Consider the following 21,204-nt stretch of genomic DNA (forward strand, 5'->3'; position numbering starts at 1 on the left):
TTCCAGTTGATCCCGAGGTATTAGTAGGCTCGAATCATTAAAGATGAAAAAATAAAACATTGAAAATCTCTCAGAATCATAAAGAACATACATAGAAAATGATGCTGAGTTAAGCTCTAAATTCCTGAAGATAATTTCTCAACGGCAGAAAAGGCAATTACCAAAACTGATCCCAAATCCAATTCAGATTCACTCGAGCTCATCTCACAATCAAGAAAGCCACAGTTCATCCTGATTTCAATTCCATTCACCTCTAAAGAAGGCTTCGAAAAAACGACTAAATAATGCCGATAATGAAGGAATCTTATTTATTCTTTTAATAATGTTCCACATAATTAATTTACCTGCCTCAGACTATATACACGTAGTAATCATGCTGATTATTATTAATCAAATATTCATCTGACGAATTTTTCCTTCTTGTATACGTACACTGCTTTTCACGAACTGTCTTTGTGTCTCTAGAACTCATGAGAAGGAGACATTCCCTTGGTCCAGCAGCCAGCCACAGAAAAACAAAATAATTGCAGAATGAGAAACGAGAAAACGTAATGTAGTCTCTTCGGCAGGTATCTTTACAAATGTAGATACATACCCTGTACTTTCAGAAGACGTACCCAAATCTTGAACTCAACTCACGTAGCAAAGCTTTTATGAAGCGCGTCCTATGCCCTTGATCGATAAGAAAGACAGTCACGTGATGGCTGCCGTCGGGGGGTGAGTGAGTGCTTCATCTCAACGCGTGTAAATGTCGTAGGTTGTCAGCGCTGGCTAGATTGGACGTAAATGAGCACCTCTTACAGGAATTGTCATGTATAAAGGTTATTAACTTGCCTATATGTGAAAGGTTTATTACACTTGTAACTTTGTTTTCGCATCGAAAGAGATAGTATGATGAAGGAATATTTATATATTCTTTGGATGATTTTGAAATATCTAACAGAATGAGCTTTGTGCGGGCGGTACGATAATCGTTCAACACCATTTAGTTCAATGACGTTTGCCACTTTTTGTTAGCGATCCACTCCTGCTTCCAATTCCATCCAAAATCAAACACATCGACTCCAGCGCTCCAACTTGCAAAAATAAGCATGACTCATGAAATGACAACTAAATACAATCCAATCGATTCTGGCGCGCTCACATATCTCCGCTCGTAAAGGCTGTCATCTCATCGATGATCCAAATTGGGTGCAATATATGCGAGCGCTTCGATTCGCGTCACTCGTCCTCCGTTTAGGCTCATTACGGACGGTGGCCGGTTCGTTGGTTTCGGTCCAATGAGCACCGGTTCTGCACCGGAACCGACGACGCTGGTCAAGAGAACGGCTTTTATTTTTAGAGCATCATTGTTTGCGCACGTCCATTTAGGCGAACGAGAACGGATAACACCGGACCGGGTCGTGCTGGTCCTTGGAACTGAAGTGAGTGACAAACGTATAGGTACAATCTAGCCATGGTTTACGTTTTTGCTGTATAATTAAATTAAAGATGATTGGACGTAATCTGGGGCTATCGCACAAATAGCGTTTGGAAAATTAGCCCACAATGATCGCTATTATAAATACGTAGAAGACTGCGGAGACTCGAGACGCTTCGTAGCTGAATGTTTATAAAACTCTCAATCGATATAACTAACAGGTATATACATATGGTAGGCAATATGGAACATGGAAGTTGAAAATTGTATTTGAAATCTAAAAAAACGAATGGTAAATCTTTTGCAAATAAGCCACGGTTGGCCACGCGCATTCACAAAAAAACCGATGCCATGACCTCAGACAAAGTACATGGTTCAAAATCAATACAAAATTGTGATTCTGTAGCTGAGAACCACAGTCAAATATTAGAGAAATATGAAAGGAAAACTGCTTTTCGCTACACTTATATACCAGTTGGCGTACTTTTTGTCGACTATCATCCAAAATCATTCTGTAAACTTTCTGTAAATTTCTATCGCCCACTACGAAAATCTTTTTGATAACAGCAATGGCCTAGTTAAAAATTCATAACCAGTTTGCCACTCAATATTTAAGGCATCGAAATAAAGAAGATTTCAAAGTAGAATCGAGTTCAGTTTTAATATTGTTTAGAGTTAAACATTTTAAATATAAGTTTACTTTAATATATGTCTAGGACAGTCCATGACATGTCATTGTAAAATAATGTCAAACTTCAATGTTTTATAAACTAATAACAGATAGTTGAAAACACGTGATATTTAGAATACCGTATCGTTACGGAATTGTAAATCGAGTTTCTGTCGAAAAGACGTTTTTTTCCTGTAAAAGGAACCATAGTGTTAATTGCATTTTAGAATTCGTTGACAAAAGTTTGGCCTTCGAAACGTTGATCGCGAAAGCGCTAAATGTCTGGTGGAATGAAGAAAAAATTACAAATATGTTATTACAATATAAGTAACTGCATTTTACTAGTCTGCTGAACTGGAAAAATGCAGAACCAACCTATCAGGATCAATGATCGCAGTTTGAGCATAAGCGTAATAAACTGTTGCATGGCTAAAAGTTCCACAGTGTTTTGTTTTGCCGTTTTCATGCGATTAATTTAATAGTGATTCAATTGTTTGTTATAGCCATATCATATTTTGAAAGAAGTTTCAAGATATTCAAAAACTCATCTTTTTATTCAAAAAGTTTTTTCTGAATTTTTATCCCTCTCAGATTATTCTGAACCCGGAAAAGACCAACTTCGAAGTTTCAAAGCCACAAACCTCTGAAAAAAGTTAAGGGAGCATACTTATATTACATTGCATTTCTTCCTGATTGTGCAAAGCTTTGCAAAAAATGGTCTTTCAAAAAATGCTACGTCGATTTCAATCCAACTCCTCCCCTCCCCCTTGTCTCAGCTTATCACAAAGTGATCATACAACCCCCCCCCCCATGAATGCTATGTCGTTTAGGTATGCTTCCTATTGCATCACCTGGGAAAACACATGCTCATGTTTGCTGGCGTGAGAATGTATTTTCACAGGTGATGCATTACTTTTTTCCGAGTGATGTGCTTTTGAAATTTCGAACTCGGTTATTTCTGGCCCCCATATCCTTTCTCCTTAACATGAACCATCTCGCAATTTGACCATTTTCGTTAAGAGAAATAACTATCTTTAGACTTTCAATTGATGGTTCAAACTTTTGTCTGAAAGAGTCTGTAGACAGGCTTTTCGATTGTTTTCAAAGCTTAGTAATCTTCAGATATCAAAAATATAACACCAGGAAGATATCTCGAAATCGCGCTAGCGCAGCGAGGGTCTCCTGCATTGGTTGCTCATTTCGTCGGACCGTTTCTCTCATTTTTGGTGGACTGATCACCATGCTTGTCTTATCTCCTCAGAAAACCTCTAGAGTGCAGGAGAACATCTTGCACTGCGGAAACAACTGCCGTCACACTAAAGAGCAAATCAATACTCTCATGCTAGAAGAGAGCGACAAACGATTTTTATCTGTTGAGCTACCTGAACGCACTGCGGTGAAATCTGAAATCTCTCTCTTGCGAGACAATGAACTATGGTGTACTTCCTCACACGTGTGGACATCACGCACAATAATTACACTGCAGAGCTACCTGCGGTGCGTTTCACAGTTGGTTTCTTGAGCATTGCAGATGAGGAAAAGAGATTGGGAGAAAAAAAATAGACTGCTTTGCTCGTGCCGGTCGAATTTACTCTGGTGGAATTCGTTCGTAGCTACACGAGGACTACATTTTTGCCCGGTAGGTTTTTTTCACCTTCCGGACTACTCGCCAGTGGACACTGTTGTGTACTCCTGAGTTTTCTCTGTAGAGTGATTCACCCCTCTTGTTTCTATCAGATGTGGGGTGAGCTGGAAGTGTGTTTGTCTCTCTGTAAGCTGGTTGAGACACTTTGGAGTGGAGAAAGAAGCAGTGTGGTGAAAGCATTTGCTTCACGCAGGCACATACTGGAAGGTAAGTGTGCGGTGAATTTTATCTCCTCTCCTTTCACATACTGAGGAGAATGACAAGCATGCTGATCACTTATTTTTCTACATCAGAAAATGCGTTTTCGAATGTCTTGAAACTACTCCAAACATCTTATGTAGCTATAATCAACATTTGATTCACTATTCAATTAATCGCATGGAAACGGCCAAATTAAAACACTATACATCGGTCCAATTTCACTGTTTTCCAACAAGAAAAGTGTTTCCTGTTACGTAAATTCATATTTAGTACGGAATTGCGTCTTGCGAAACTAAGAAAATGACAAAACATGGAAATAAGGCAGGGCCACTTATCAATGGTTGCTACTCCATGATTGATCAGAATCAGTAAAATTGCACAGTGAATCAAATGACAGGGCTGTTAGTAAAAATTTGCACCGAATAGTAGGGCTGGGAAAAAGTTTTTTTGTGGAATGTACCGAATTTCCAGTTTACAGAATAAAGATTTGAACTCGAGCTAGTCAGGGGTAATTCACTTTAATTCAATAGTAATTTGGTTTTTAATTTTTCTCATTTAATTATCATGTTCTGTATAGTATTTTGCCGGATATTAAACGAAACAGGATGATATAATGAGGAAAATTAAAAACCAAATTATTCCTGATTTGAAGTGAATCACCCTTGACAAGCTCAAGTTTAAACTATTATCCCAATCCACCTAATCTTTATTCTATACGTTCTTAAAGTTAACGAAAAAATAAGCTAAAACATGCTGAAACTTTGTAAGGTAAAGTCCTGGAGATGTGTGTCGTTCAACAAAAACGTGTGTTTTGTATGCCCAAATGCTGCTTAAGAACAGCGTTTTCTTGTAAAATGTAGCTAACAATCGTTAAATGCAAAAAATTAACTTTTAAGTAACTTTAATAAAAAATACTCTGTAACTCTGTAACCAATGCAGATAGGAATTTTGTTTGGTTAGTAAAGATTCATATTTTTGAACGTTCTAAAACTTTGCCGAATAAACCATTCCTCTATCTCTTAAAACAAAAAAGTTAGTATTATTGATACATGAAAACCTACAGTAACATATGCTCGCCGTACTCTAATATGGGTGGATTGGGACAAATGGAACCCTAAGGAGTTTTAAATGCTACAGCTTACCTTTAAGAAAAACTATTTACATCATGATTCCACTTACCCCTCTTTAACCTATACGTTTTTGAAATTATCGAAAAAATAAGCTAAAATATGATATAACTTTATAAGTAAAAGTCCTGCAGATATATAGCCTGTTGCAAAAATGTGTATTTTGTCTGTCCTAACAATTCCTCTGAACAATACTTTCGTGTAAAATGCAACTTACAAAAGTTAAGTACAAAAAACTTACTTTTAAGTAAGTTCCATGTTATATACTTTATAACTTTGTACCAACAAAGAAAGGATTTTCATTTGTTCAACGAAGTTTCATATTTTTGAATTTTCTTCAACTTTGCTGAATAAACTATTCTTCTATCTCTTAACACAGCGGTCCTCAACCTGGGGTACGCGTACCCCTAGAGGTACGCGAGAGCCTTCAGGAGGTACGCGAAAGAAAAATCAGTAATGGCGGACAAAGCATTTGTTTTAAAATACTTTATTTGTTGTTCAAACTTGTTCTTAAAACATGTCTGTAGCAATCAAACAAATCACAGTTCACTTTGAAACCTGAACTAGACTACCACAACATGATCTACCACTACTCTCTCCCACTCTGCGTGAACATTCCAAGCCTACAATTGATTTGGTAAATATCGCCAAGGGGTACGCGGATAAAAAGAGGTTGAGAACCGCTGTCTTAACACAAAAAAAGTTAATTTTTTTATTTTTAGTATAGTATAGTATATTTTTAGTATAGTAAACTTTTCATACTTTTTGACAATTTGCGATTATGCGGGTCATTCATACAAACAATTTTTCCGAAGACTTTATTAATCTAGGATGAAGGTGAAAGGCGCTATGGAATTAGTTCCACTTTTTGCCTTATTGGTCCGATGTGCAGCGGTATATACAATATCAATCCGATTTGAAACAAAAGTTCGACGTTAAAAACACTGAATTCGTTTTAGAAAACGTATGACACTTCATTAAAAAAGTTGTAGCGTCTTATTCTCATGTCGTGGCTGAGAGTACGACACCTCCTCCCATCTGATTGCAGTCGACACTATAAGAATTGGATTGTCCTCCTGCCAAGCTACAACAAGATGCAACGTGTTATTTTGTTGCGTGGATTGGTTCAAATCTATTGTTTGGCAACACAAAATTAGATTCATGTTCCGTACATTTGTATTACATACAAGATAAAATCTCTTTGTGTTTTGCGAAATTTGGGGAATGACATAACTTGAAAAAAGGCGGGCTCACTTACAACATGGATCTAAAATAAACATCGACAGGAAGTGAACTTGTGATTAGCTAGCCGCTGCTTTTCCAACTGATTTCTAGTGAATTTTTTTACTAGTTTGGAATTGGAAATATATGCTAATTATTTTGCCAAAAGTTAGAGAAAAACTTTACTTTTTGATTGAAGTTTGATATAAATTTAAAATGAGAATGTGTGAACGAGGGTTGCGTAGGTTATAAGGAGCCGGAGAATGGTGATATAAGGCCAGAGCGCTAATTGTGGTTTAAGCCCCCATGTCTTGCCGAACAGTGTACTGCAAGCCTAGATCGCTGAAATCACCTTCTTGATAGTGTAGTCTAGTTGAATAATTTTGTTCAGCTTTTTATCCAGTCTGATTCCAAAATGTTTGGCTTTATTACTGGAACTCAGCCTTACCCCATTCAGTAGCGAAAGAGTGATTGAATTTAATGACTGTTTTAGTGGGATTATTGTTCATCCCTTCTTTCAAGCACCATTTAGAAGTGGTTTTGTGAAAATACGGAATGAAAATACGTGTTATCGAAATATATCGAGAAGGTCGCACACCGCTGTCTCTTAGTATTTTAGTGACTTCGCGATCTTTGTACTAATCAATGCAGAACGGTTTTAATAGATTTACCCTGATGTTTATGCAAGGGGAATTCCTTCAGAAACTCACTGCGAATGTAGTTATTCGTAATTTTCTCCTGCGACTTGAGAAGAGTTGACGTCAGATTTATGAGACTATCCGCAATGTTTTGTCTTTTTTGCCAGGTTTTGGTACATATAAACACTACCTTTGGTGAAGCTAGCTCGAAAAAGACTGATTAGTTCGTACTTGATGACCGCGTCCGATTTTGCAGGGCGATTCACGTTCCACGGTTCTAGAGCTCTTCAGCGTTCGATTCGAAGGTCTCTATCGAGTCAGGAAAGTGGATGGTCATAAGAACCACCAGCGTTTTTTGGTAATGACAGTCAGACTACCATCTCTCTTTGCCTCAGACAGAGTTTGCATGTCCTCATCGAATTGGGCTCTGGATCTTCTTTTGGCTTTGCGTAGCTCAGCGTTGTATCTAGTTAATAAAATTAAGTTTCAAGGAAGGAAAACAAACATTTAGAACTTTCTGCACATGAGTCTCAAACAGTATATAATCATATCAGAAAAGTTAATTCTCAGTTAGTAAATAGTGAATTTTTTGCGATTAGTCTTTATCGATTAATAATACTACAGTTTCCTGTTGGTGGATCAGCGATTATTGGTAAGCAGTGCTTAACACTGTTTATTTGTTAGTAAGATTGTTACCATCGACCTACGAAAAATATGTGAGTGCTAACATTTTTTCAATTTAGGAAAAAAAAATTTGTGCTTATTTCAACAATACAATATGGGGGCCCCGGATTGGAATTCAAAAGTAGATTTAATTTGAAGGCTATATCACAACTGAAGTTATGATTATTTTCTGATAAAATTGGGACTATTTCTTGAAACACAGCAATCTCGTAGAGAAGTGTTCTTCAACAAACTCCTATCGGGTTTTTAAATAGTTAACAAACAACGCTCATGATGAGGCAAAAATGCATTTCTCTTGCAACTTGCAACTTTTCGTTCATTCCGCAACAAGCAAGCTCGGCAGATGATGGCGTCTCTTAGTGATGATAATAATAAAAACTCGATGACGATGGCCAACAAATAGGTAACAACAACAACTTCAGCTGCAGCGACTGCTTTTGGCTGTTTTCTCTGAGCTCAAGTCATTAAAAAATAATATAAATAGTTCTCACTGAGCTTCTTCATCTACAGCTCGAGTCTCCGCAGGCTAGGATGACCGAAGGCCCGTGGGAGTTTTTTAATAAATAAGTTTAGTTTAGAATAGTTTCGACATTTATTGCTCGCAAACTGGTTCTGCAAATTCGAAACAAGGCTACGGCTAGAATCATTTGGTCACCCTATTGCAAAGTGCTTCTCGAAAGTAATTGCACGTGCAAACTAAGGCTTGATGCGCACACCTGTTGGCCCGTGGTTGCTTTCGCACGAATGACTAACGTGTTTTGCTTTGGTGACGTGCACGGATTGAAGAAAACATAGTAATTTTTTTCCGGTGCTACCCCGTTGGGCGGGTGGTGTACCTAAATACAAGCAATCATACCGTAGCGGTCTCGGTGCGAGCGGCTCCAATGGTATTTCCGTGAGTCTTCCGGTTCACGACGACGACGCGGCGAACTCGCTTGGCTAACACAGATTGTATCCGAGGATATATCTTTCTTTCTACCCTGACAAGGTCCCCGAGACGGTACGTCCATGACGTACGAGCAAAGTGAGATTGCTTGACGAGAAACTGATGATCGCATGTGTTTGGTGTACGCGAAGATTGAAATATGAAGGGTCGATTGAGTTTTGTAACCAGCAGGAAATGAAAAAGTTCCGGCGCGTGTGGTTACGCTTGCACGTAGGAGAAAAATTTTCCTTACCAATATTTCCAGGAAAATAAATTTGTAGTTCTTCGGGGCGCAATACAAATCATCCTACGTAAATTTGCCACACTCAATACTTGATTGTACAGATGAAGTTTACGTAAACAAATCTCCCGTACAGGGTCGTTTTATTTCCTTCGTAATTGTGAATACAAGCAATCAATGCATGCTACTATCTATCCCCCAAAACGGTTACAAAATGTAAGATTCAGACACGCATGTCTGCATGCCCGCTGGGGAAGACAAGTTCAAGCGGACTTTATAATCGAAGCTTGTCTTATTGGCCCCCATAACAACTACGACCGCTCGCTCGCCTCTCGGTTGTATCCATTGAAGGAGAATTGTGTTGTAAAACCGGTGTCGAGCGGCTACCACATAGGATAGGGTGCAGTACGCGTCTACCTGCCGTTCGGATGGCGATGAAAGCGATGTGACCAGCTCTTGGGTCGCCTACCCTGCCCGCACATGACCTGAAAGCATGATGTGATCATTACGGCACAATGCGACGGCTGCTGTCGGAATATCGATGATGGTAACGACAACGATACGATCTGACGATAATGCTGATAACATGGGAGCTGCTGGCTGTCAGTCGGTCCGGATTTCCACCAGCCATGCATGGTAGGCCTCAAACGGGAAAAGCGTTTTTTCTCAACATTACGACCGCTTTTGAAGTCGATAACAGCAGCTTGAACTTCTGTTTTTACCTTTACAGCAGCATTTTCTTGTGCGGTGTATAACATGAAACTTATGGGCAATCAAAATCACAATGAATTGTAGCACTGGGAAAATGGTTTTAAATTCATAGGTAGTCACTGTGCTGAGTGATACCATTTCGCTCGAGTTGTACTCTTCTTTAAGGTTGTACATTTTCCCACGGCTATAGAGAATGTTAAAGAAGTTACCTCTTTTAGCTGAATACAATTTACGTCACATCAAAAAACCAGCTAGAAATTTTCAATGAAAGTGTTTTTTTAAAGAACACATAGAGCAACCGATAACCGGTTTAAATATTATTAGTTGCATTAGGAAGTGCAAATTCATTTCTATTATTTTAGACTACAAAACATAAAACCTTTTTCCATACTATATATCTCTCTTAAAAGTAAGAAGTCAAATTGATTTCCGCTGTTGGATTACAACACTGACAAGAATTCATCTATTTAAGCCTGCTTATCCTACATAAATTGAGCAACTTTGTTTCGTTTCGTCACAACTGTGAAATTTCAATTTCAGAATCTGAAAGAAACAATTCAGGTGTGTCACGCTTTTCCTCCTCCATTGAATCATTTACACTTGTTTACAGTGCCCCCCGATCCGTCTGTGATTTTTACTGATTGTCAGATTTGTCCAAAGAAAAGTGCACTAAACGCTGACCCCTGAACCCAAGTGAACACTGCCGATTGCATAAATCTTTACTGTCCGTGATTATTGTTATACTGCGCGAACAACAAACAAAGTTCCTCGTATCGCTTGCAGGCAAACGTCGCTTCGTCTTCGCATCCAACAGCTTGGCTAGGCTGGCCTGTTGTCTGGCGTGCTGGGCAATAATGTTTATGTTCACGATACTTCGGTCTGTGGAAATGACCGTTGTAAACTTGGAATGGGCCCGGTTGCGGTGTTTTCCGTCAAAGGTGATTTCATTACAACAGCAGATCAGGTTCAGCTCAGTGACGCTAATGAGTGTGGGTTGTATTTATTTGGCGATTTTTTTTGTGCGTGGAAAAGGCACGAGCTTTGCCCATTTTGGAAATTGTTTTTTAACGCAGGAGATTTTCTGTTTTATTGCTGTCTTGCTAGTCGTAAATCTCAGCACGAGAAAGGCCCTTTGTTTAACGAGTGTAAAAATGTTGCATGTTGCTTCGTTTTGTTGCAGCTGAGCACAAGTGCTTCCGGATGAAGCCGGATTGTCAGAAATGAATTAAAACAGACAGGCGTTAGGCAGTTTTTTTATACAAACAGGTTTACCGAAATAGAAATAATTAACATAAATAGGATTTTCTGTTGCTTATCTAACCAAGATACACTCTTCACATGTATTATGTTTACAAACAATGTTTTCAGATTTGTTAGGAATAATGAACAGAAATTTGAAAAGAGCGAGAGTTTAACTGACAATTATAGGACACGAAAACGGGGCCCGACAACGACACTTGCTGCTCCTGTTTGATGCTATTAAGAGCTTATATTAGGGATCTTCACATCGAGCTCGTATACAAATACTCAGCCGTAAACTGTGTATCTTCCATTACTCGTCAATTGAGGTGAGTATTTTTTCGGCTGGGTATTTGTATACGAGCTCGACATGAATACCCATATTATTTCTTTTTAAGGTGGTTTGCTGCCACAGGGTGTTATTAGGTTATCTACTAAAATAAAGTCTCACGATTCTTCTTTGAACGTTTGTTATAAAGTTTCACAAAACAACTCAGAGGTTTTTTTTAAATGGAATTTTGATTAGCGGAGTCGAGCAATTAAAACTGAATTCAAGACCTTTCAGATAACTTTGAAAGGTTCTTGAAAAACTTTCAAAGGCAAAGGTGATTGAATTTTATCAACGAATAAACAAAAAACTCAAATCCCTGATTAACTAGTACAATAGTTTTGGGAATTTCAATTCGAAGAGGCAATAGAAACTAACTTGAGTTAAGTGCGATTTATCATCATCATATAACGAAAATCACCTAAAGTTATTGAACACAATTTCACAATAAGGACAATGGAGACAATCCACGCTACTTCGCAAATCGATGCTGATCGATCATTTCAAATTTCGCTGAAATTTTTCGCAGTTGTTCCTTTTTAATAAAGATGTCATTTTATGATATCATTTGTTTATGTTGACTCACGATTGCTGTATCAAAAAAACCTATAACTATTCTATTTAAATAAAACGGTTCGTTTGATTGAGATAGTTTCTTCGACAAAGCTGTAGGCAATCAAAACACGGTTCTAGAAAAAATATATACACAGTAAAATAGCTTTTTTTCTGTGCCAAATTTTTATACAAAATATTAAATTTCTCAAAAATCTTAACCTTTACTAAAAATCTAGTTTTTTACACATTCAAGATAACAATGTAAACTCCAATCTGTCAAAATTTAGTGATAGTAAAAAGAGTAATCAACAAGGTACAGGTGGGAAAAAAATTCAAGAAAAAAAACACACAAATAGAAAACCTACACTTTAAAAATCTGAATAGTTTCTTACGTAAACTACAGAATATAGGTATGTAGTAAACATCGAAAGCTGTTTGAACTTGGAGAAATAAAAAAAAGTTAAAATTTACCAAAAAAATGTATTTCTTTTGCAACTTTTTTTAATATGTACATTTTTCATGGCAGAACAAAATTATTATCTACAACCTAGCCGGAGACACTGCATCAATTAAAAAAACCGCATTGACTCTAAAACATTTTCATCATCAATAGTACTCCTACAGATAGATTTCTCGTAAGTACAAAAAAGTTTGTGCTGGCATATGAATCTATTTGACTGAGCTGAGTGCCTATTATTGGTTGAAACATTTTAAAAGCTAAAATGGTTTGTTTGATCGGTATAGTGTCTTAAGTATAGCAGGCTTGTCGTTTCTTCTCAGAGAATCACTAGCATGTAGAAGAATATCTCGCACTGTGGAAACAACTGCTCTCACACTGGTAAATCAACGCACGTGTTTGAAGAGAGCTGCGAATCGTGTGTACCTGAGGAGTTCGTAAAAAAATATGATAAACTAAGGTGAGTTTTTCCACACGAAAGAAAATTACAAGAAGTAGTTATTAAACATAACATAGTATACTGCAGTGCTTTTATAGTGAGTCTCTTGAGCATATATCAAATGAAGAGAGCATCTGGTAGAAAAGTAGGTTACGTTTGCTCTGCATCTCGAAACTATGAACAATAAATCCAGACGAATTAATTTTAAATCAATTTAAATGAATAAATTTTAACTCTGCTGTGTTCGCGTATTGAGGAGAATAACAAGCCGGAAACAAAGCTATGATTAATAATTTTCGCCTTTCTTTAAAAATATGCACTGTAAAAAATTTTAAAATCAGTTTTTTCATGACGAATTATGTTTTTTTCATGACGAATTATGTTTTTTCAGTATCTCCAAGTAGTCCAATGTAGTCCAAGTAAAAACAACGTTTGTCAAAATAAAGTGCCCACTTTTTTTTATTTAAACATAGGGTGTAGATTCAACCTGTTGAGTGTTCAGTAATTGATGTGTCCTCCCTTGGCATTCAACAGTTGTTGCAAACGTTTCGGAACACTCTCCACCAGATTTTTGAGGTGTTGTAGGTCAATATCTTTCCAGGCGTTCTCAAGGGCTTGAAAATAGCTATGCTTGTTGGTAACCCCTGTCTTATCAACTCGTGAATCCAAGATGACCGACAAATTCTCTATTGGGTTCAGATCTGGATTCTGTGGGGGCCATTCCAGGGGTTTAATAATTTGTTTTCCAACCCAGTTTTAACCAACGAAACCTCCCAATTTTCACGTAACATATCAATGTATGAGTCTGCTATCAAAATACCATCCATTTTTACCAAAGCACCAACACCAGCCCAAGGAAAACACCCCTAAACCATCACGTTCCCTCCGCCATGCTTCACTGTGTCTTGGATATGCCATTAAGAGCTTCTCTAGTTCGACACCATAAGCGCTCTCGTTTTTTCACGTTGAACAACTCAAATTTGAATTCATCAGTCCCAAAACAGTCTTCCAAAATTCTATTGATTTATCAACATGTTCTTAAGTTTGAGCCGTTTCGCTTTGTTAACTGTGCTAATAAATGGCAAGTTCTTACAAAACCTGCGCTTCAAATCGTGTTCGGCGATCCTTCTGCGTGGAGTGCTGTCCGATATCGATTGTTGAATCGATTTCTTAATCTCCCTGAGGGTAACTTTCGGATTTTTCCGAATTTCTCGAATGATTCTCGTATCAGTCCGTGAATCGGTTCTACGCTTCCTTCCCCTTCCTGGACGATCAGCTACTGAACCATAGGTTTTGAACTTTGCCCAAAGTTTTGTTACCGCTGCTTTGCTGCATCCATACCTTTTAGCAATCTTACCATGTGATTCACCTTTCTCTATGTCACGAATGACAAGTTTTCGGATCTGCAGGAAAATACTTTTGTTTGTACTCGTATTATCCATCGCTATTTAGATAATTCGCACTTAATCTTTCTGATCGACAAATGAAACCAATAACGAGATCAACAAACACTTGGATATACCAAAACATAGAGAAACGAGGGGTGTTTCAACGGTTAATTACATGAATTTACCGTGAAATGTAATTATCTGAAAAGAGGGCACTTTATTTTGGCGGTAACTGTATTTTTTCCTGGAAGATAGAATTGGCTCTTTTAAGACTTTTTTATGATTTCTCCATTATCACATAGCCATCAATATTCAGGTAATTCTACGAAGTTTTTATAAAATTTATTTTTTTAAATTGAGCCTTTTATTTTTTTATTGAAAAAAAAAAAACGTTTTCACGGTGTATATCTTTCTAAGGAAGATAACATTTTTATCTATAACTAAGTCGAAGACTTCACAACGATCAAACAAATCGTTTTGGCTCTGGAGTTATTTGTAACCATTTTTGATAAACCCTTTTTACAAATTGATTGTGATTAAAAGAAAACAATAGCACAAAATAAATGTTTGTGAATTCTGATTATAAAAGATTAAAACATGAAAAATGCGTTTCTAGAACAAAGTTCAATAACACTCGGCCCAAAGCCCTAGAAAGATTATAGCTTTTTCACCATTCGTGTGAATTTTGGAGCCTCTAGTGTATGCAGAAGTGCGTCAGAGTAGGCTGACCAGACGTAACGGTTTTGAACGAGACAGTTTTCGACCATTTTTAATCGTCCCGTCTTTTGCCATTTTGTACCGTTTTTTATGATACTCTTTGAAAATTTTTCGAACGAAGCTTCAATGAACACAGAGTCGTGACTGTTGCACACCGTTTTGGGTTCCAATATTTCCACCTAAATATTTCTTTGCACCGAATGAGGCAGGTTCAGCAAAACAATCAATGCTTTGGTTAATCGAAATTTTCAAAAATCTATCTTTCCAAGTGTCTCGTGTTTGAACCCATTTGTCCCGATTTTTCTTCCGAGTAAATCTGATCAGCCTACGTCAGTGTGACGTATAGTAATAACTCGCAAGGTTTGTTGCTTCAACGTTATTTTTACGAGAAAACTCAAAACTCAAGTCTCTAAAAAATCATTTTTTCTAGGGGACCAAAATTCACAGGAGTGATTAAAAAGCTACAATCTCTATTTTTCTCCAGTTTGAGCTCTAAGGCCAAACCTGTGATTACCAGTGTTATTTACGCGAAAGAATGGAAATAAAATTTTGTTATGTTTTGAAGTAGAAACCAAATTCAATTCGTAAGAAAAAGATCTCGAAGTTAAAAATTAAACAAAAACATAAAAAATACATTTATACCTTTACCTTTTGGTAACATTTTCTATCAGTTTGAAAGGCATCAATCAACTTCAGCCACATCACCTTGATGACACTGGTCGACAGAAGCGAAAAGAAAATTTGGCCGGAGTGCTGAAACGGGTCATCGCCAACGTTTCGATCCGGTTGGTTTGGATCTGCATCAAGGCCTATTTTGAAATCTATTTCGTTACATAAAACATAGAAAGTCTGACCTAAATTGCATTTAGCTAACAACAAAACAGAAACTCATTCGATACTTATCAGGTTGTACAATTACAGAAAATATCCTACGTGTGGAAGTCAGGTTCAAAACGGAGAAATTGCGCTGCATCCGATACAATTTGGAAAAGCGGATTTTATAAAATATTTATTCTATAATTTATTTATGTTTTTTCACATTTTTTTTAAGACGTTTATTTTTTTGGGAGGTCTCAGCTCAGAAGATAGCCCCAATATTTGATTTAAGTTAGTACAAAGAACTTTGTATGTTATGCAGTAAAACGGAGCTATTCCGTCAAATGTGTTCGGTGGGAGAAGACCGACTGAAAGTTTCGATCACGCCGTCCGTAGATATGTCATTTCTGTGTGTGACTCTCTCTCTCAGTCTTTTTTTTTCCTGTTGGACTTCCTCACTGCGACCAGAATCGTTGATCTATTGTGAGATATGCCCGGGTGTTTGCTGTATCCCGCACTTCTGTTAATTGCAATACCTCTATTGAGAGAAGTGGCATGCTTATTATTATTGTTCATCAGTGCTTGTGTGTAATGTGCTACTCTTTCTTTACACGCTTACTGTTCTACTATACCGATACTCGTTCCACTTGCCAAATATCACCAATTATAATTCCCTGGAGAAGTTTCGTCGTGCGTCCTTCTGGACAGTTTTATTGATAAGAGGGACTTATTTTTTGTTAAGAGGAAGTCACGCAAGGGTATTTGTAGATTTCAGCGTAAAGGAAGGGTAACTGATGGGGAGCCTGAGAATAAACTCATGCTTAAGTCCTTTTTTGACATCGGATGGCCTGGTTCTACTAAGATTCGAACCCACGACCATCCGCTTGACAAAGCGGACTCTGTAACCTTGCGGCTACGCAGCTCCCCGACTCTCTCTCAGTCACAAACATTACTCTCACAAGGCAGTATGTGTAGTTGATCGAGGTGTGTTAGGAACGGGACGCAATAGCAGAGGGTGATACGATAAAGCAAAGCAATGCCTTGGTACTACATTCCAATTCAGAACTCGACGTTCTGTTTATTATACACATACTTCGCAGCCTGGTTTAGGACAATTGCGGGGCTACCGCTACGATCATGCTGACACTAACAGGCTCTCCCGTCAGGACTCGAACCTACGACGATTGGTTTGTTAGGCCAGCATCGTAGCTAGGGCCGGCTCAAAGGGAGCATGGGAGCAACGATAGCCCCACGAAAATATATGCCACGGGTCCCCAACTCCCAAGTCTGGCCTTGATTGTACCTCAAGACCAACTAACACTGTTTCCAAAGCCGAAAACGTGATCGAAATTAATTAGACCCAAAAAAGTTAACTTTAAAACCGTAGTGTTTTCAGCAATGTTGATCCATTACTTATTCTCCATTTTATAGAAGTTGCAATTTTGTGATTAGTTCACTAAACAGTGAGAAGCGAATTTCATTTTTGCATATAAAAAATCATTTTGTTTGGCAAAGTTTTAGCACATTTTGTAAGAAATAATATGTTCAAAGACACTATACTTCTATTTGCCTATTTAAAAGGACTTTTGTGGAGTTTCTACAGATTGCCACTGAAAATCTTTTTTTTTTTTTTTCAATATAACATTTAGTAGTGGTTTTCTGGAATTTTTCAATTTTCTACATTGTTGTTTGCTATAACTGACGATTGCTATGTTTGCTATGACAAATTTCATCAAAGAAAATTTATTTTCATCTTTCATATTTCTTTGATTATCGACGATTTTTTTAACACAATGCATCAATTTACTAACAGATATCTTCAAAATCTGCAAATATCTACAGTTCAAACCATTTCTATATTGAAGCATAAGTAAAACATCATTCAATTCAGGTATAGACATTGTCTCTCGCTGTGTCTCTGTGTAGATATCTGTAAGTAAATTAGTGCATTATTTTAATAACAAATCTTCAATAGCCAAATAAATAAAAGAGATAAAGATTAACTTTCTTCGGTGAAGTCATGTGTTTTATTATAATGTACTACATTGTAAAACATTGAAAAATTATTATAGAATCATAATAAAAAGTTTTATTAAAAAATGATTTTAAGAAGCATTCTGAAGGAAACTTCCCACTAGTTCATTTAAATTGGCAGATAGAAGTATGGTGTCTTCGACAAAGTTGTTTCATATAAACTTTACTAAAACTTTACTAACCAAAGTGGATTTTTATATGCAAAAATGAGACAAATGAAATTCGTTTCTCACGCTTAGGTAGATTAATCACAAAATCTAACTTTTATAAGATGAAAAATAATTCAAAAAACAACTTTGGTGAAGACACTACGGCTCCAAAATTAATGTTGTTGATTAAAAAGTAATTAGTGCGTTATTTAGGTAGAAATCGTCAGTAGCCAAGAAATATGTGAGATGAAAATAAACTTTTTGCGAAGAAATTGTTTGTTTCGTTATAGCAAACAATATTGTAGGACATTAAAAATTGTAGAAAATCACAATAAAAACAATTGATTTATAGGGCTGATCTATAGAAAACTCTTAAAAAATTCATTTAAATAGGTAGATAGAAGTATGAAGTCTTCAACAAAGTTGTTTTTCTTAGGATAGGCTATAATTTTGCAGGAATGGATTTTTCTATTCCAAAATGAGCAAAGTGGAATTCTTCAAGTGGATAAATCACAAAATTGCAACTTCTATAATATGGAGAATAATCAATGGAACAACTTTACTGAAGACAATCAGTTGTTTTGGGGGTCAAAATGATTCCGATCACGTTTTTACAGCTTTGAAAACAGTGTGCAGCTAGAAGGGTCAGGGTGAATGTTATTGGACTCGAAAGAACTTATTTTTCCAGTAGTCTAAATGAAATAAATAATATATATTTTTCAAATTTTTAAGTTACAATTCGTAGCCTCAGTTACGTTTATTTGTCGCATTCTCGTAAAATTACATATACTGCCTGCTTCACAAAAATATGTAATCAAGTCAAAAGACAAAAGGTAAAAATAGTTCAGAAAGTAATTTTCCTTCATTTTTTTTTTTTTTTGAAAATTACTATGTTCTTGCAATAGGTGGACTTTCTCCTAGTAAATCAGTGAAGCGTTTCTCAGTTTCATCGTTGATGCCGTTGTGATAATGTTTGTAGTTTTTGGGCAGTTTGTTTTTCCACGAATTGATATTAATTCTGTGTTCTGTATCATTAAAATGCCTTCTATCGAAGAACAATTTTTATTATTTGACGTGTTTTCTATCAAATTTTCCCAAAAACAATTTTTGAATATCAGATTTTGGGTTAAGATAAATGTTCCGATAAATATCACCAATTTAAAACAGTGAGCATGGCGTCATAGCTTTTTATACGATAGGTAATGTAAAGGAAATCGATGAACATGCAAGTGCTTTTTAACTTTAGCTGACACACTTTTCAAACGATCAATCGAACAAGTTTTAAATATAAAAATAATTGCCTCGATGGAATGTTATTTAATGACAATGTTAAGAAGGATCAGAAAAGCAGATAAAATTATATGCGAAAATTCATCTTGTTTTATTTCCAAAATTTATTATACTCTAATTATTATACTCTAACGTGTTCATGGTGGGGAGCCCACCAAGGAGACCTTATAAGGCTTTACCAAACAACGATATTGTCTGTAATTGAGTACGGGTGTTTCTGCTTCCGCTCCGCAGCAAACACACATTTGATCAAACTGGAGCGAATACAATATCGTTGTTTGCGTATCGCCTTAGGTTGCATGCAATCGACCCATACGATGAGTTTGGAGGTCTTAGCCGGAGTTCTACCGTTGAAAAACCGCTTCTGGAGCCTGTCTTCTCGTATTCTTATCAAATGTGAGGTCTTGAACCGTCCTGTGATTGAAAATTTTGAAAGGTTAATCGAACTCAATTCTCAAACCCGTTTTATGACATTGTATTTCAATCACATGTCCCAAAATATTAACCCTTCTTTGAATATTCCAAATCGTGTCAACTTATCAAATACTTCTGATTCTACTGTGTTTTTCGATACATCCATGATAAAGGAAACTCGTGGAATCCCGGATCATTTACGCTTGCAGCAGATCCCTAAAAAATTTTCCAATCTATATCGAAACATCAACTGCAACAATATGTTCTACACTGACGGATCACTTCTTGATGGGTCCACTGGCTTAGGTATCTTCAATAACAATTTAACCGTCTCCCATAAGCTCGATAATCCTGCTTCTGTTTACGTCGCAGAATTAGCTGCAATTCAGTACACCCTAGGGATTATCGAAAAAATGCCCACGGACCATTATTTCATCTTTACGGACAGTCTCAGTTCTATTGAGGCTCTTCGATCGATGAAAGATGTTAAGCACTCTCCGTATTTCCTGGGGAAAATACGGGAACATCTGAGTGCTTTATCCGAAAAATCGTTTCAGATTACCTTAACGTGGGTCCCTCCTCACTGCTCGATACCGGGCAATGAGAAAGCGGACTCTTTGGCTAAGGTGGGCGCTACAAACGGTGAAATTTATGAAAGACCAATTGCTTTTAATGAATTTTTCGCATTTGTACGTCAGAATACGATCATCAGTTGGCAAAATTCTTGGACCAGAGGGGAACTGGGAAGGTGGTTACATTCCATAATCCCCAAGGTGTCGACGAATCCGTGGTTCAAGGGGTTGGATGTAGGTCGAGATTTCATTTGCGTGATGTCTCGGCTTATGTCCAATCACTATAGATATGATGCGCATCTCCGTCGTATTGGGCTCGGGGAAAGTGGTATCTGTGCCTGTGGTGAAGGTTATCACGACATAGAGCACGTTGTTTGGTCATGCGCTGTACACCGTGACGCCAAGTCTAAATTAATATCTTCCCTCCGGGCCGAGGGTAGAGTACCAGCTGTCCCTGTTCGTGATGTCTTGGCGAGTCGCGACCTACCCTACATGTCCCTTATATACATTTTCCTGAAATCCATCCATGCCCAAGTCTAGTCCCATTCCTTTCCACCCACATTCAACAAAACGGCAAGAACACGTCGTAGACCTCGATTTTGGAACCAGCAATTGAACCCCACACGAACTCGCCAGGAAAACCCGAGGCCTTTCTTCATATCTTGGCTCAGCGGCACACACCATATGGCAACTTGAACACCAGCGAACAACAACAACGAACCAAAACCAGCAACTAGACCCCGCACAATACCCTCAGAACCCGAGGATTACAAGCCCACAATTGAGCCGTACTTCTTCGTACTGCTGCAATGAGAGCTGATGCGACAAATGTGGGCGGAATTATTTTGATGATACTTGCAATCAAGTAAATGGTAAATGTTATTACAGTAAGGGAATTTAACATAAACTCTCAAAATATGCCTAGTACGGTAAACATAAAAATAAAATGAAGCGTTCCCTTACACACCGTTTTAAATGCAATCATGAGAATAGAATACTCCTTAAGAAATCCACAATAAATCCATTCTTGTTCATTTTTTTCCAAATCGTAATCGTAATCGTAAATAATAGGTTGGTCCTAAAATATCACCAAATACTAAAAAAAAATTAAATTTAACTACTGGAATTTTAAAATTTAAAGCTGACACATGCTGCCAAACCTTCAGCTCATGTTAACGCTCATTCTTTTCAACACCATTGCAATTAGATTGCATGTGTAAGGTCATCCTTGATTTCGATAGCAGTGATCATCTACCAATTTTGATTTCAATTAGCAACGATTCAAATAGTTCGCTACTCTTTACCAGTCATGAAAAGTTTAAC

General features: G+C 37.2%; 1 protein-coding gene across 3 annotated transcripts in view; it reads right to left on the reverse strand.

Moving 5' to 3' along the window:
- LOC129724532 (uncharacterized) overlaps window positions 1–21,204 on the reverse strand; it is a 545,414-nt gene that overhangs the window by 356,525 nt on the left and 167,685 nt on the right. The window lies entirely within an intron of this gene.

Source organism: Wyeomyia smithii, chromosome 2 (assembly GCF_029784165.1).
Source record: "Wyeomyia smithii strain HCP4-BCI-WySm-NY-G18 chromosome 2, ASM2978416v1, whole genome shotgun sequence".
Lineage (NCBI taxonomy): Eukaryota > Metazoa > Arthropoda > Insecta > Diptera > Culicidae > Wyeomyia > Wyeomyia smithii.